The sequence below is a fragment of the Petaurus breviceps genome, unplaced genomic scaffold (assembly GCF_028583685.1).
Source record: "Petaurus breviceps papuanus isolate PSGF00001 unplaced genomic scaffold, PetGlider_PUasm1.0 138, whole genome shotgun sequence".
NCBI classification, from domain to species: Eukaryota; Metazoa; Chordata; class Mammalia; order Diprotodontia; family Petauridae; genus Petaurus; species Petaurus breviceps.
In genome coordinates this window covers 7,506,455-7,525,164 of record NW_027185694.1, presented here as the reverse complement: position 1 = coordinate 7,525,164, position 18,710 = coordinate 7,506,455, and positions in this window count along the sequence as shown.

Sequence of the window (18,710 nt, the reverse complement as noted above, 5' to 3'; positions counted from 1 at the left end):
CTATGGATGTCATGGAATATTATTATGTCACTAGAAACAATGAAAAGGACAGTTTCAGAGGAAAAATAGGAAGACTCCTCTGAACTGATACACAGTGAAGTCAGCAAAATCAGAATTTATTAAATGAATAAAAGAATACAGAGAAGAACACCATTGAAAGAACTTTTGATCAAATCAATGTAATGATAAAGCACGAGTTCAGAGGACTGAAGATTAAACATGCTACTCACTTTCTTCCAGAGCTGAAGAATTTAGGATACAGAATGAGACGTGAATTTTTAGATATGGTCAATAAGAGCATTTGTCTTGCTGAATTATATATATTTATTATGACAGCTTCATTTTTCAGTATCTTTAACCAAGTAAGATCCCTGTAGGCTAGAGGCACCAACCAGTCAGGAGTACACAGTGTGAAAGGTGGAGATGGAGCCAACTGTGGCAAATGGGACTGGTATCAACAGAGGATTCTTCCCAGAATAATTCCTTGAGCTATACATGGACACAGAAAAGAGAAGGGGATATACAAGAGTACATAAATCCTCTGAACGCACAAAAGGATCCCTAAGGTGAAAGACCTCTTTCAGTAATGTAGTATTTCTGCACAGTCATTTAAAACTATGACTTCTCCCCTCATTCATCTACAAAAATTTCCATAGTCTCTCCTAGGCATGCTTCCATTCCAATTTAAAATAATGATAATAATAGGGATGGAAAGGATATAGCATAGAATACTTCGAGGTTTACAAAGCAATTTGCCTAAGTTATCTTACAACAGGCCTACAAGCTAGGTACTATATGTATTGTCCTCATTTTGTGGATAAGAAAACCAAGGCTCAAAAGAATTAAGTGATTTGTCCATTGTCCATTGTCGCACAACTAGTATTTGAGATACCGTGTTTCCCCGATAATAAGACACTGTCTTATTAATTTTTTTGGACAGAAAAACACCAGAGGGCTTATTTTCAGGGGAGGGCTTATGTTTTCCTGCCTCAGCTCTCCTCCGCGGCACTGCTCTCAATGGCTCCAGCAAGCAAATCACTGGGGAAGAACAGGATGACACGCTCACTGCTGCATCTCTGATTGGATGCAGCTCGGAGTGCGGCATGCGTTTCACGGGGGGGGGGGGGTGGGGGGTGCAGAGGGGGGCGTGACTTGGTGTGGAGGACAGGGGATCACCTTCACTACAGTAGCAATCTCAATAGGGCTTATTTTTGGGGGAGGGCTTATTTTAGAGGAATTTTACACAGTAAGGGGAGGGCTTATTTTCGGGATAGGTCTTATTATCGGGGAAACACAGTACATTTGAACCCATCAGGTAGTTAGTTGTTTATTTTTTCCTTTTCTCTTTCTTGTTTTCCATAAGATTAATGATTATATTCAAAATTAAGGTATCACTTGATGAACATGTACCAGCAAAACTTATTTTATTGGTAAAACTGCCTTGGGCCCTGAGGCACTGCTTTATGGTCCCTAATTAGTATCCCTTACTCCCTGAGGTTGGTAGCCTTTAAAGCAGGTGGCAACATGGACCCATTGGCACAGGCTACTAGGAAGAATGGGATAAAACAATTCTACTCATCTTCAGACTGACTGACTGGCAGTCAGTGCTCCTTTTCCTGTCCATGGAGCCATTAACTTGGTGAAACCAAGCAAGAAATAAACCTAAATTCAAGTGAGAGTGTTCAAATCAGAACTGATTTGATTGTTCACATCTGATGCCACTAGACACCAGAAACCTAAAGGATTTCTTTTAATCTTTCACATCTATGAGTAGACTCCCTCTTCTGCATCTTGCCTAGAACAAAAGCCTCCTTGCTCTCCCATCTGAGGTAATTTGTAGGTTGTGGAGACAATTTAGTGGCATTTTCACTCTTACTTATCTTTACCTCAGGCTGAGGTTTTATAAGGGAGAGAACAAACATTCAAAACAAAAATGCACCTCAGACCTTGTACAATTCAGTCACCTTTGCTTTCATGGAACTCTCCCTTCTAGAAACAATATTTTTGTTTATTTCATCTCTATGTAGGCAAGGAAAATTCTTTATGGGCTAAGGCAAGTAGGTGGTGTTATGCAGTATCAGACAAGAGGTTCAATGAATTATAACAGGAAATGCTACAATTTAGAAGTATTAAGATGAGCCTTGATTCTCAAAACATCAACAAATCCTTCAAGAGCACCTGTTCCAATACGGCAGAAGGAAATACTGAATGCAGAACCAGAAAATGGCAGAAATGTTCAAAGAAAAGAAAACAACTTTTAGGTTGAAGTTCAGGACTGACATTTAATGTAGCTCATGAAACAAGTGAATGAGTACATACATGAACTCTAGTAAATCCTATGCCATGCTGAATAGACTTAAAGTCTAGAGAAATCAGCGCTCAGAGAATATTAAAGAGGGTAGGCTATATGCAGCGTGTTGCCACTTCCCTATTCCAAAGACAGAGAAAGGTTCATTGAACAGGGAGGATGGGGTACAGAAAAGTTCTCACCAGTGGATGGAAAGGGAGCTCTCATTCTTTTTCTTAGTAAATTGACCAGGGAAGAAGTTCCCTCCCACTCCCACCCCACATACAAAGAAATTGGAGAATTAATGGAGGTCTCTGTCAGGGTTCATGACCACAAGCAGGGAGAGACTAGTTGAACCAGCTGCACGAATCTGATTGCAGACTGAGAAAAATGAGTTATTGCCTAAGGCAAAGCAAGCCAAGTCAGAAACTACCAAGGAGACTTGAACCAGCCAGGTGAGTGACAAGTAACAGACAGCGGTTACTGACAGGAACTGGTTTTGTTTGTTTGTTTTTGTTTTTTAATCAGTAATGCTAAAGTTACCTATCATATCACTACTCCCCACCTTGATATTCTGGGTAAGGAAGAAACTATGATTATACCTTGTCCTATTGAAGCTCTTCTTTGGCAGGAACACATTTTCAAAGGGACTGGAACTGTCCTCACTCAAAGATGTAAAACAGTTTGTTATCTGTTGCTTTTTTTTATTCATTTCTTTCTCAATTAAATATTTTGCATTTCCTTTACTAGTCTACCAGCTGGTGAGCAAATAAATATCTAAACTTGAATTAACGGCAGAAGCTCTCAGTTGATTTGGTTTGTTTTGTTTTGTTTTTTTCAACTTAGTTGGGCTAACTAACCAGGATGGATAATTACCACTTTTTTTTTTTTTGCTTTTTGGAGGGCAATTGGGGTTAAGTGACTTGTCCAAAGTCACACAGCTAGTAAGTGTGTCAAGTGTCTGAAGCCAGATTTGAACTCAGGTCCTCCTGACTTCAGGACCAGTGCTCTGTTCACTGTGCCACCTAACTGCCCTCCAATCACCACTTTTCAATCCCTACAAGCCTATGGGGTAAGAACTCAAAGCAGTAGGGACCCATAAACTACAATAAGAAATCATAAACTCCATCCTCCCCTGGGAGGGCAGGAGCTTACCCCAGTACATCCTCAAAGTAAATGATTGATCACTCACCAACCTAGCCCACATTTACAAAAATCCATACATAACTGCATATTTTAAGGAGGAGACAGAAGAGAGAACTGGGAAAGTAGAAGTCAGGATGAGTAATGAGAAAGAAAAACCTGCCATTACACTTAGAATAGCATTTCAAAGGTTGTTTCTAGTCTAGAATGTGTACAATTGCAGGAAAATGTGACTTTTGGAGTAAGATCTTTCCAATAAGTCAATTTCTTAAATAATTTTCACCTCCTTATTTCAATACATTTATACAATTATTAAGCATTAGGTTTATTCATATAACTCTAATTTAATGAGTTATATATCCAAGAACATAGAATTAGAAACACTAAAGGGAGCAAGCAGTTCTACCAGGAAGATTATTATTATAATATAATTATAATATTCTTATATTATAATTACCAGTGTTCTACAGAATTTTCCTAGGAAAACAATGATCCCTCAATCCACTCTAGAAAACTTCCTAATCTTCCCTGTCCCCCTGTCCATTCCCGGTGTAACTTTGTTCAAAGAAGAAAGATTAAAATTCCAAGGGAGTATTTCTAAAGTTTTAATCACATACTTTCTTTCATAAATGTGGTACATGATCTGGACATACTATTTCTACTCACACTCACTCTGACAGGTTGGATTCCCAGAAAGTAGCTACAATACCTCACCTGAGAGTTCTAAGGATATCCCTGAAGGACTTGGGGAGCAGGAGGAGGTGGGACAGTAAAGTTATCTAAAACTACAACTCATGAGACCCCACTCCTTTGCTTCCTGTTCATGATTATTTATTGTTATAAATGAGCCAGCTATACTTAGTTAGTTAGCTATTAGAAAATGGGTGTTTAATAAGGTGTTATAGTAAGTACAGTTGTGTAGCAGCAAGCACCCCAGCATACCCAGGATGGCTGCTAGCACAGGTTCTTAGATCTGCTTTTCTAAAGGAAAGCAACTCAAAATGGGTTAACAATCTTACTTTAATCAATCAAATACCCATCATTTACCTAGTGCAGGGGGAAAGGTCAGCACCCTGAACTTCAGAGAATACAAATAAGTTACAAGCAGACAGGCTTCCAACTGTCTGACCATTACATCCACACCTAGTCAGTTACCAGAGAGGGAAGCACCAACATTTGGGTTTTCAAAGCGGGGGGGGAGGGAGGGGGGGCTCAACAGCTGCCCAGAGTCTCATCTGGTCAAATCACACAATTCTTCTCAAAGTGAGCCCCAAAGCAAAACCTCACTTCAAAGTATATATAGCCTTCTCGTCACAACCTTCTTCACCCACTGCCCAATCACAAAGCAACAAGGTGTGGGCATTCCTGAAAAACAAGCCTCTAGCCACAGGCTCCATGTGACCACATTCAGCAGATTAGGGGGCAGAGAATATTTTCAAATCAAGGAAGGTTCTCAGAGTCACTTAAGCCTATGAAAGGGCCAAGGGGCAGGGAAGGTCTTTGGATTCCCATTCCCATAACAAGTTGGCATAACACATTTCCAGCCACCACCACTGGCACCACCCCAAAAAAAGGTTATGATGCATTCTCCCAACAGTACATACAAAATCTAGGGGAAAGTAAGCTCAAGCTTAGAAAGTACATATATCAAAGGATCCATTCACAGCTTCTGGTGCCAGAAGTCCATTTCTTCCTTTTTTGAGGGTACTCATGAAGTTTTCCATAAGCAAAGGCACTTTCTTCTGGGAATTTTTTAGAATTTTGAAACTGCCTTTCTTCTGTGTGTCTAGTTGTCATTTGTCTATAGCTCCTAATGCAGATACTGAATCAACTAAGAATAATAATCATAATAGCATTTATATAGCATTTTAAGTTTTGTAAAGTGCTTTATAAATAGTATACCATTTGATCTTCACAACAATCCTGGGAGGTAGGTGCTATTAATAATAATTAATAACAGTAATAACAACAACAAAAATAGCTAACATTTATATAGCACTTAAATATATGCCAGGCACTGTGCTAAGTACTCTACAATTATTATCTCCTCAGTTTCTCACAACACCCTTGATGGGTAGCCGCTTTTATTATTCCCATTTTACAGATGAGGAAGCAAATAGAATTTAAGTGACTGACCCAGGTTCATGCAGCTAGTAAGTATCCAAAGCTGGAATTAAACTCAGGTCTTCCTGACTCCAAGTCCAGTACTCTAGCCACTGTATCACCTAGATGCCTACTATTCCTAGGACATTACTAAGACTAGAATGTCAATGGAAAGCCCAAAATTCCCTGACACTCCAAAGTTCACCAGGTCATGTTCTGATCCAATTTGTGTAGGAGGAGGAAGTCTAGCTCATCTCTTCCCCTCTAAGAAATTCCTCCTCAAGGGTTTGTCTAGAGGCTTACATTACTAAACTGCCACATCCCCAGGTCCTAAATTTGCTTACTATTTTATGCAAAACCCACAGGACATGACCAGTGGCCTCAAGCAGTACAAATACACTTCCTATGTTCATTTAACTTCATCTGATGACTTTCAAGGAATTCTAAATTGGTTGTTAATTTTTGCATTAGTCTAAAGCCTAGGATTGATTAGTAGAATTGTCCAGATCTTGTTCACAACAAATTCAAACCTTTTACAGATTTATCGTTCTCATCTGACAAAGATATTAGGGTGGGGCGTCTTATCATTTTATGTCCCTTTAAGGGTAATTAAACAACTCAATAGCACACCCACCTTTTTATAAAAATATGATATGTGAACTAGTGTAATTATGAGATGATTACAAATCAATAAAAGAACATGAGCAGCTTTGAAAGAGAATTAACTATCAAATATAAGGTTTTTTTAAATGGTGAGAGCTTTTGAGTAACACCTATTACTATATGAGAGTATGGTGAAAGAGCAATCATTCAATCAATATTATTATTAAGCACCTGTCAAGGCACTATGAATACAAAAACAAAAATAAAACAGTCCTAGTCTATAGTAAAACTCTGACTGTTCAGACCTATATTTAGATTTCCAGGAACTAACCTCAGTTCCTTATTCATAAAATGGACTGGAGAAGGAAATGGCAAACCACCCCAGTATCCTTGCCAAGAAAACCCAAAAAGGGGTCATGAAGAGTCAGACGTGACTGAAACAACAGAACCCCCTCAAACCCCCCCCCCAAAAAAAGGCATTCTAGTATTGCATCTGCCACTAACTAATGTGTCTAGTGGCAACTTAATCTTTGTGACTCAGATTCATCACCCACAAAATGGGGAGAGGATACAAGATTAGTGGGCCTGGAGTAACTTGAGATGTGACTCCTCTAATTTGAAGGTTCAGATTCCACCTAGTTGTGGGAAAATGAGAAAGTTACCTTAACTCTCTGTGTTGTAGTTTCTTTATTTGTAAAAAGAAAAAATGATAACGATAATCCCTGTAGTTCTTACCTTAAGTTGTTGCAAAGAACAAATCTGAGGTAAAATGCTTTGCAAAACTTGAAGCATTACATAAATGTGAGCTATTGTTATCACATATAGTACTATCACAAGAATACTATGGCAAACCCCTCCAGTCTATTTACCAAGAAGACCCCAAATGGGGTCATGAAGAGTCAAACACAACTGAAATGACTGAATGACAACAACAACAAAGAATACTGTGGAGAACCAGGAAGACCTGGGTTTAAGTCCTGCTTCGGGTTTATACTGGCTTTGTGAACCTGGGTAAGTCACTTAACTATTCCTACCCCTAAATCCACCATTATACTATGGACTTCGGTACAGTTATGAAAATATGATCAACAAAGAGTAACAGTAAGAAAAGTTTCCCAAAAAACTTCATGCTTTTCTTGTTGACACTTCTTTTCTAAGAATCCACAGGGATTTGTTCTGTGAAGTTTGGATTCAGTCAAAGGGCCGCACTTGAGACAGCCACATGTGGCCTTGAGGCCCCAGGTTCCCCACCCCTGGACTAGAACATGTTAAACTACATGCTTTATTTTGCCTAGAAAGATGCAACGGTAAGAATGCAACTGAAAATATAAACCAGTTGCAGGACTAGTTACCAGAGGACAATGCATATTGGAGCATGAGGAAGAAAAGCTATTGGGAATTTTCTCTAGGAAATACAAGAGAGAAGGATTCACCTGTTAAGAGCACAGAAGAGACCTCACCGCATCTGTATCTGGGGGGAAATGGAGCCTTAAGCACGTGCTTTCATGGGGGAAAAGCCCTTTTCATTACAAATAAACTCCCAGCAAGTGGCAGTTTTCATCCCCAAATGGGGCAGCATTCTTAGCATGTCACCTGTCTCAGGTGACAAAAGTAAGCCATTGTCCTAACCATTTCTGAGTGCTTGCAATCCTTTGGAGACTGCAGAAATTGCATTATATAGCATTTGCGGTGGGGAATGCTGTCATTAAGCTTTCAAAGCTCTTCCATTCTAATCTTTCTCCATTTTTACCTGCTTGTAACTCCTCTGATTAATTTCCTGCTACTTGATGTTAGCCCACAGATGGCATATGTTACTTTTGTTTACATATATTTTTCTTTGATCATATTATAAAGAGAAGGATGGAATGAAATGAAGAATGCCTAACTTTGCATTCAAAAGATCTGGGCTTGAATAGACTCCATACCCAACATTGAACATGCTGCTAACTGTCCTTCAGCCTCAGTTTCCTGATCTGTCAAGTGAGGGGTTGAACCAAATGACCTTCCAGCTTTAAATCTATGATCCTAAGAGTTATTTAAGTTCATTCAGGTTTTTTGGTTGTTGCAATGGAGGAGGGAATAGTATTTTCATATCCAGTGGAAGAAATTTTTAATGTAAATATGAATAAATAGCTAAACTTTAAGACTTCCATCTTTATATATTTCCCAGCTCATTGTGAAATCATGATTGAATTGAATTCGACATTTATTAAGCATCACCTCTATAGAAGGCACTTTACTAGGTTTTGGGGAAGCCAAGAAAGGAAACGAAATAATCCCCTTTTTGTGTCTTCTTTTTTCCCACTTTGCATAGTGAAGAAGGAAGAGTGTAGAACACATTTTGCAGTATGTTTGATTTGTGCCCAACAAACCATGGTTTCTCTTTATTATATGTTTCCTTAATTCTTCCTAAGAGGTAAGTAATTCCACCTCAGCAATCATTTCCATTGCTTAGAGTTTTCCCCTGTCATTATCTGACTGTACCTTTTTCCACAACCTCATTCCAATGCAATTGAATTTGACTTAAAGTATATTTACTAAGCACTCTCTCTGAACAAGGCTATTTGCTAAGTTCTGGAGAAACAAAGCTAGATTGTACACAGAGCCTTCTCTCAGGGAGCATGCAATCTAGTGGTGATGCACAGAGATGTAATTAGCAATTTTATGCATGTAGCACAAAATACTCCCAAGCTTGTCAATTAATCACCTGGGGTGTAACCACCAGAAGAAAGAAGTATACCATCTGCTTCCAATTTTAGGTAATTAATACTGCTAACTAGTCACTAAGCCCCATTATTTCTATACTGCTGCCAAGTGCTTTAGTGCTTTCTAAATTTTGGCACCCTGGGTACAAAACAGCTCTAGTGAGAGTGTGGATGAGTGGAGGAAGAGATACTACTCTTCAATATTCAAACCTTCCTTCATCCAGACTAAGCTATTCCCTGAACACATATCATACATTCTTATCTCAATATCTTAGTTCAAGAAAGCTCCTGCTATCGGTAGTACCACATCCAAGAGTGTGCTAGTAAAATGTTTAACAACCAGCCCTTTCAAAATATATCCACAAAACACTTTAAAGTTTAATATACATTATTTGCATTTTTATTCATCACTTTCTTAAATCTAGATAATAAACAAAATGATAAATCAAGCCCTGATTTGAAGCATTTGCCAATTTTCCAGTATAGATGATCACACTGAAAATGTGTTTCTTAGTGTCAGCACCCTCCTGCATTCCCCAATCCTTTCTAATCAAACAAATGCTAACACACCCTTTTAAAAATACCTTTAAACCCACTTCCTCCATGAAATCTTCTTTAACCTTTCTGACAATTCTACTTCCCTCCTCTGAACTCATAGCATTTACTGTCCAGAGCATTCATTTGAAACTTGCTGTCAATTGATTTCTGTCATCTATTCTTATTTAACTTTTCATGCATTCATGTCTAGTCTGCCTAGCAAAAAAAAAAAAGAGCTCTTTATATCTCTCCCCAACCATGAATGGCACTGTTCTATGTACAAAGTAAGTGCTTAGTAACATTCCAAAGATCAAAGAATCAATCAATGATGTTTTTTAAAAAAATATTTTAAACTGTCCCCTACTTCACATCTAGTACAAGTGATTCTGATCTACCTCTCCTGCTATGAATGAACGTGTACTGATAGAGTTCACAGAATTTCAGAGCTAGAGGTGCCTCAGCTGCCACCTAGTCCAACTTAACCTAAAAAAAACCCCAACATGGATCCCTGTACAACACACCAGACAAGTAGCCATGCTAGCTCTGCTCAGAGCCATCCAGTGAAATGGAAACTGCTACCTCCCCAGCCAACACACTCGAATTTTATTTATACCTATTTGTAGGATCTTGGTCAGGAGTCAAAGATCACTGATGTGGAAACCTATAGAAAGACGAGGGTTTCCTAGCCATGTCCTTTCAAGTTGTCTTAGAAGGACGACTGCTTTATCACTTTATGTTTACCACTCTGTGTTCACTTTGAGGCAATGTTCTATCTGTTAGTAGAGGAAATCTAGAAAAAGTAGAGGAAAGTTTAGAATTCTAGGATCATCTGTTCCACCATCTTTCCAGGATCTTCTTTATGACTTGGAGAAATTTCTTGGTTCTTATTGACTCCTTGGTCCATTCCAATAAACTTTTCTTCTTTTCTTCCCAAAGTTTGTCTCCCTCTTTTTTGACTGTCCCTATACGCTGCCTCTGATTAAGGTTTCTATCTTCCCTTTCAGAACAGAGTATATCTTACCTTACTATCCCATGTCTGAAAAAAATGTGCAACCATTTTAGGAAATTTTTAAAGATGTATTTGTTTTTTTGCTCCTAGTAAAAGTAAGTAAAGAAATAAAAGTCTTCCTTTTGCTTTAGTTCTTTCTTCCCTTGGATAAAATTCAAATTCATATTAAGGCTAACTTGAGAAAAAATAATTGGGAAGGAAAGGGGTTTTTTTTTAAAGACTATATTGAAAGAACAAATAGAAATAATTTTTGAATCATTTCTCTCTGTGTGCACATGCACACATTTTCATTTATACATACATAGATCTATTCATATCTATAGATATAAATCTATATATCTGTGCATATGAATGGATATATATTTATCTGCATATATAGACATAGATATAGAAACTACCAAAAACCGTATCCCAAATTATTAATATTAATAGAAATGCAGTTTTCACCTTACACCATGCAAATTGATAAAGATCACAGAAGATATAGTGTTGAAAGGCTTGTGAGAAAATGGGTAGGAATACCTTGTTGGTAGAGCTGAATTAATGCAATCATTCTGGAGTGTAATTTCTACTTGTTCAAATAAAGTGACTAAAACATCCTTGGCCTTGGGCATATCCATATAAGCAGTTAGTTCAGTGAAAAAGAGCACTAAATTTAAAGTTAAAGGACCTGGGTTCAAATCCTTCCTCCATTACTCAATACTTATATGACCTCAGGCAAACCACTTTAACTTTTTGGACATCATTTTTCTCAGCTGCAAAATGAGATTAGACTCAATGATTTCTTGGGTCCATTCTGTTTTTTTATCCTATAATTGTAGAGGAATTGTAGAGTGAATGGAGTGCCAGGTTTGGAGTCAGGAAGGTATGAGTTCAAATTTTATCTCAAATATGTACTAACTGTGACCCTAGGAAAGTCACTAACTTCTCTTGGTCTTAGTTTTCTTATCTGCAAAATGGGGAACTCTAAGGTTGATGAATAATAAGGTTCCTTCCAGTCCCAAATCTATGATCTTATGATCCAGAGATCCATTGCTAGGCTTATATTTCATGGAAGTCTGTATACTTCAAAGTATTTATATCAGTATTTTCCATAGTAATAAAGGATTAGAAACAAAATAGATGTCCATTAATTGGGGAATAGCTATTGTGGCACATGAAACTAATTGAATATTACTTCTTTATAAAAAAATTAATATGAACACTACAGATAAGCATTGGAAGACATATCAACTAATGAAAAGTTAATTTAGGAGAAACAGGAAAACATCTGAGTGAAATTTTAATCTATTAAAGCTTGAAACCATACTAAGACTTCTGAAATGCTCCTGTACACGATGATTGCGATAACATTAATGTAAAGAACAAAGACAAAAAAAAAACAACAAAATCTGAATTCTGTGAAATTATCATGATCAAACTTGACTTCCATGTCATTAGCTGAATGCAGAAAGTTGCAAAAAAAAAAAAGCAATTCATTATGACTGGAAATGAGTGGTTAAAATTTAAATCACTTTATAACCCTAAAAGAATTTTTTCTGTCCCTAAAATACCTACCTAAATTATAGGATCATGAATCTGGAGACAGAAGGGACCTCAGAAGCTATCATTTTCCTTTTTTCTAGTAGGTTAAGAAATGGTTACACAGGTAAGAAGCTTCAGAGGCAGAATTTGAACCCAGGTCTTTTGACTCCAGATCCAATGATTAAAAAAAATCATGTTTCCTATGAAATACACTATGAGTTAAATCTGTCAGGTTTTAATAGCATTCAGCTTAGGGGGTTTAGTTCTGTGTTGTTTTTGTTTTTTTTTTTTTTGTAACTGTATTCCTTTGGAAGTCTGAGAACGTCGGCATTTTAAGGGTTAATGGGTAAACCTGCTTGATGGCCTATTTGTACTCAATGTTTGCAATCAGCTTTTATTGTTAAAATAATTACTCCCTTAAGTAGGGCAAGCAGCCCAGGAAGGCAGATCCCACCTCTCAGACTGAGATGGTATGAAATGGAACAAAACCAGGCTGATACCTTTCCAGTTTAGGAATTTGTATTCTTAAGCAGCAAAAGACTTGGCTGACTCAATGGAGCTATATTTCCAGGTGGGATTTTTCACAAGCTAATGTCAAACCATGAATTTCAATCATGGTTATAATAATAACAATATCTTTTAAAGCTGGGGTTCTGTCTCTTCCTTTGGTGCTTTTGCATAGGTTGGCTGTCACGCCTCCAATGTGCTCTTTCCTCATTTCAGTCTCTTAGAATTCTTCCATTCTTGAAGGCTCATCTCAGGAGCTACTTCCTACCAAATCCTTTCCTGATCCCTTCTAGTTATTAGTGTACCCTCTCCTTCAAATTATCTTGTACTTACTTATCAGTGTAAATGCTATACATTTGCCCAGTAGCATGTAAGGTCCTTGAAGACGAGGCAAAGTTTTGATTTTATCTTTGTATTCCCAGCACCTAAGACAGAGTACGTACTTAACAAAAGTTTGTTGCTTGATCGACTGTTGAGTTGAAAATGCAGGTGCAAACTAGAAATATAGGTGGAATCAAGGAGGGTTTTGATAAATTTGAGGTTGATAGACTATGATCAGGAAGATTAGGGATGTCATGGGAGGAAATTACCTTGTTCTTGAAAAATGTTTTTGGCACCATTGTCCCTGACTATATTATGACTTAGATAGACCAGTAAACAAACCCCAGGTGGTATTTCTTTCATACTTAACAGATCCTTCTGAATGCCCCTCTTATCTATAGGAAGAAAAATAGAAGAAACAAGATGAATTGGGTTGTCTTTGTCTATATAGTCAAAGAGAGCTGCTACAAGGGCTTTGGGGAAATCTCTGCTCTCTGTAATACCTGAAATTGTGTTTTATGGAGGGGGAAAAAAAATCAAACCAAGCAAGACAACCTTCTATAACAGCTTAAACAGTTCTAGAGACATTTTTCATTGTTTCTAGTTGGGAACTTACCTTATTGAAAGTAATGGGTGGAAATATTTTTAAAACACTTGAGTTTCTTCCTAAACTGGAAGAAAATATTTGAAGCAATCAGAAGAAATGTTTTATTTGCAAATGGTTTGACTATTTAAGACAGCATCAAATAAAATATATTCTATGCAATATGCAGTAAGTGCTGGGTTATTTCCCCCATCCTCCCTCTGTCTCTCTAATCCTATTTGAATAACAAGGGAAACCAAAGTATATAACCTTTATTCATTACTAGAAACATACCCAATGTATCATATTGATAGGAACAAAAAGGCAACACTGCTATAAAAATATTCATAATAACCTTATTTGCACAAGAAAAAAACTGGAACACAGCCCATATACTCAATGATTGGAGAAAGACTGAACAATTTGTGATGTCTTGCTGTAATGGAATATTATTATAGATTTAGATAGGAAATAACAAATATGGAGAATACAAAGAAAAACATATAACAAGTGCAGTGTGAAGAAAATAGAAACCACACATACATGTATACATACATGCATGTATGTGTATGTATGTATATATAATCCGTATGCATGTATATGCTGGCCAGAACTATGTTAATGATCATTATAAAAAATATAATAACAAAGAAATCTGGAAAAGTACTCCAAAGGAAAAAAGTGCTAAAGGGGAGACAAATAAACAAGATTAAAAAAAATTGTTAATGTTAGATAGTATAGATAGTACAGGTTTTCAGTTTCACATATGAATAGATTTTAAAGTTACTGTTTATGTATTTGAATGTTTTTTGCAACAAACATATGCCACGTATTATGGAATTCCCATAGGATTCTGAACTCAATAAAGGGTACTTTATAGCTTGAGCCCTCATCTAGTGACTCTTTCAGGAACAGTCCAGGAGATAGATGTTACAAGTGCACACCCACGCAGTGACTCACATATGGAAAATTGCATTATTCTCAGAAGATAGTGTTGCCCCAGAAGGAAAGGAGACATTCTTACCCTGGTTGTCATATGCCTCTAAGATGCCATAAGAGTGTCAGATATCAGAAATAAAGCTGCTAGAAAGCTACAGCAGGTCAGCTTTATTCTTGAGCAGCTAGATGACACAATGGATATAGTGCTGTGCCTGAAATCAGGAAGGCCTGAGTTCAAAACCAGTCTCAGACACTTACTAACTGTGTAATGCTGAGCAAGTCATTTAACCCTGTTTGTCTCAGTTTCCTCTCATCTGTAAAATGAGCTGGAGAAGGAAATGACAAACCACTTCAGTATCTTTGCCAAGAAAACCTCAAATGGACTCATGAAGATTTGAACATGATTGAAAAATGGCTAAACAAATTATTCTTGAGAAAATTCTCCATAGCACATTCATACTTGAGGCTTTTGGACAATCACCCTGAGACTATGAAAAGTCCTGAAAAACTTTATGGCAAGTTCTTAATCATGGGTCAGAAGGGAAGTTTAAATTTTTACCTTAAGGTAGTGACTATAAAACAAACTATTGTAGACTTGCTCAAGGTTTGCAGGGATGTTATATAATGAATTGTTATTGTGGAAACTATGAAAAGTTCAAAAGCAGGAGCAAACCACTTACTAACAACTGAGGAAGATAAATAGAAGGTAAAGGAGAAAAGAAAAAAAGAGTAGAAAGGAAAGGAAGAAGATAGAGAAGGAAAGGCAGCATGAGAGAGAAGAGAGAGGAGAAAGAAAAAGACAAGGAAAAGGAAGAAGAGAAAGGGAAGGAGGAGAAGAAGGAGGAGGAGGAAAATGATGAAGACAAAACCACGGGCCAATAAAGAATTTTTAGAAGAAATCAGACTTAACCCATACCAGCCAACATGAAGGTAGAACTGACAGATCAAGTCTATAACATAAAGGTTTAATTCCAGAGTACTGTTCAATTTTCTAATTCTGCTGGAAATAAGGGATGTTCAATTTTCTGTGGGGGTCAAGAAAGCCAACCAATGAAACAGTTTTTTGGCAGACTTTCAAGGATGGGTTAGCTAGTCTTCTATCACCACAGTGAATAGATTGAACAACTGAATTCTAGGTGCAACTAAAAAGAATACCAACCCTAAGAGTGGTAAAACAAACAAAAAACAAAAACAAAAAGCCTCCAGTTCAATGGACAATATAAGGTAAACAAAATGGGAGAAAAAAGCTATTTCAACCAACGATTGTTTTTGGACCCATTCCTTTAGGACTCATACTACCATGCACAGCAATAATTGTAAAGATTGAGAGGAGAGTTCTAAGCTGTACTAGATAGCAGGTCTCAACAATAATTATAGTTTATGCATTGTATGAGCAAATATGAGGCAGACATACCTTTTTATAAACTTCTGAAAAGCCTAGGAGTGGGGAACCTGCAGCCTTGAGGCCACATATGGCTCTCTAGTTCCTCAAGTGTGGCCCTTTGACTGAATCCAAACTTCGCAGAATAAATCCCCTTAACAAAAGGATCTGTTCTGTAAAACTTGGATTCGGTCAAAAGCCCACACCCAAGAACTTAGAAGGTCACATAGGTTCCCCACCCCTAGCTGTGAAATTTAGTGAAAAAGACTACCAGTCAAGGCTATCTGTATGACATAGCATATTTGGAATTCCAAATGAGGCTATGGACATTAACAGAGCTTGGTTCTGTTGCCTTCTACACCCAGAACCAGTTATTCCTAGATTTTCTACTTAAATTAGGACAAACTCAAGTCTCTTCAGAGTATTTCCTGGATACAGTAGGCAGTAAGCAGGAGTTAAGCTCCCTGATCATCCCTGCTTCCTATACAGAAGCTTCTGAGAGGATCCCCATCCAAAAAAAAAGGGTGACAAGACACAGAAGTTATCTACAACTTAGCACTTTAAGGTGGGTCCATAAGTCATCATTATCATATCCTGAGAAGTTTGATTTTGGAATTCCTAGTGCCTAAGGAATGGTAAAATCAACTGAGAAGGGAACTTATTGCTTCACCTTTAGCATTTTCATTAAATCAGTAGGAAGTACAAAGGAAACCATATATACCATTCACTTCTCTGAATACCTAGCCATTCCAATAATGGTCAATCCCCCCCTCAAAAAAAGTGTCCTATCTTCTAGTCAGTAACACTATTACTAACTCTTGTAATCCTTATGCATTTCCCACAAAAGAATACTTGGAAAATTAGAATATATATAGACTACAAAGCCCTGAAAAACTGAAGGAATCTAATATTTATTGAATGCTTACTTCATACAAAGTACTATACGATTTGCTGGGGATAGAATACAAATAGAAAAGTTAAAAAAAAAATCCCTGCACTCAAGGAGCTCATGTTCCAATGGAGGAAAGAACACATATGAAAGATATCAGCTTTAAGTCAGATGGAAAGTGGGTCCCATGATCTTTAAGGTGCAAGGACAAAACAGATAGCAATGCCTCTTTTCACATGTGATTTCTACCGATAAAATCATCAGTCCCTGATGTTGAACCATTTGATAGTGCCAAGGACTTTGGCAAGAACTTTCTCTTCTGGGTTTTCAGTAGCCGAGACTGTGGCACCTGCAGTAGCTGGGTTGCATTTCCACAGGTGTTGCTTCCCAGGATGATAGCTGAGGCTACCAGGCTAGAAGGATGGCTGTTCCCAAGACTGTCCCTTCCTCCTCTTCCTTCCCCCCCTCCTCCCTCCCTCCCTCCCTCCCTCTCTCCTCTTCCTCTCTCTCTCTCTCTCTCTCCCCCCCCCCTTTGAAGTGTCTTCCTGCTTTATGTAGGTTACCTTGACTCAATTACGATGGATCATTACACCATGCCACCTTAAGATGTGCCCTAGGTAACTTCCTGAATACTCAGTGGATACTATCAGGTGACCATGGCAAAAGAAGATAAGTTAAAAAAAAACTGCCTCCATTTGTCCAGTGAGTGTTCTATTAATCTGATTTCATGCCACAAGGAGTTTCCAAGGAACCATCCACTTTTTTTGGCTAACTACTTAAGAGTTGTAGATAAATCTGAATGACCTGGTTGTGTTTGGAAAGACATTGGAGTATTGGAAGATGAAAATCAGCTATGGCTTTGACATAGAGGAGAGACAGAGAGAAAGAGAGGATAATAACTGAGTTCCCTAAACAGGGAACTCCCATCAGAACATAGAGTACTGTTTTGTAATCTCTATGTTATTGGAAAGAACAAGGTAGGTGACTTATGGGAAACCACACCATGTTAAGTAGTTAAGAGATTAAAAAAGTCTACTTGCCTATAAAAATAGCCCGAGAAGGTAGTCAGGGTTCTAGAATAACAATACATCATGGTCATTTGCTGGCCACAGGTGAACTGATTAAGCCATAAACAAAAGAATACAAGTAGGGCAAAGAATTGGAACCTGCAAAGGGTTCGTTTATATATTAAAACCAGCCAGAAAGCTTGACTATGGAGAAGATGCAATGCAGAGTCTTGTGTCAAGACATAAATGAAAATAAAACCAAATCTGAGTAAACCACTAGAGAATACAGAATATCCCTGCTCCTCATTCTGTAGGAAACCGATGTCTTGATGGAGTAGAGGAGCTAAATCCAGAGACAACTGCCTTTCTGTCTCCAACACCCCTTCTTTCCCCACTTCCCATTCCCAAGAAAAGCCTCAGAAAGGCAGCAACTAGCCACTTAGGAGCAACATACAATCCCATTAGCCCACAGATCTCTACAAGCCCAGAAATTAGGCCACTGCCAATGTTTCCAAAAACAACTTCTTCCACACAAATAATGAAATGAAATACCCAGAAATGACAGTAAGCAACAGCAAATCACATTGTCTAGGCTAGCACCTGGACTAATGCATTATAGACTAGCACTGATGAGCAGAAAAATCAACCACATTTCAAAGAGTGCCTACCAGCAAGGGGCAAAATAATGTATCCTGGGAAATATGGCAAAAAAATGATAGAATATACTTAAATTTTACTGTATTTAATTCAATTAAATAATTATTAAGTGTCTACTATTAGCAAGGCACTATAAATGAATTTATATTGCATAAATATTGCCAGAGAATATGTTTTATATGAATGACATATATGATTTCTGGATTAATTTGCCTGCATTGATAAGTTTTTTTTGACTGTGATGAGAAATATTATTATTAGTTCTAGGATACTTGGCCTTTCCCCATTCTTTCCACCTTCAAGAAGCTGTGGGAAAGGTGCAGATAGGTGGCACAGTGAATAGAACACCAGCCCTGGAGTCAGGTGGACCTGAGTTCAAATCCAGCCTCAGACACTTAACTAGCCATGTGACCTTGGGCAAGTCACTTAACCCCAACTGCCCAGTGTTCCCCCCTCCAAAAAGCAAGCAAGCAAGCAAGCAAGGAAGGAAGGAAGGAAGGAAGGAAGGAAGGAAG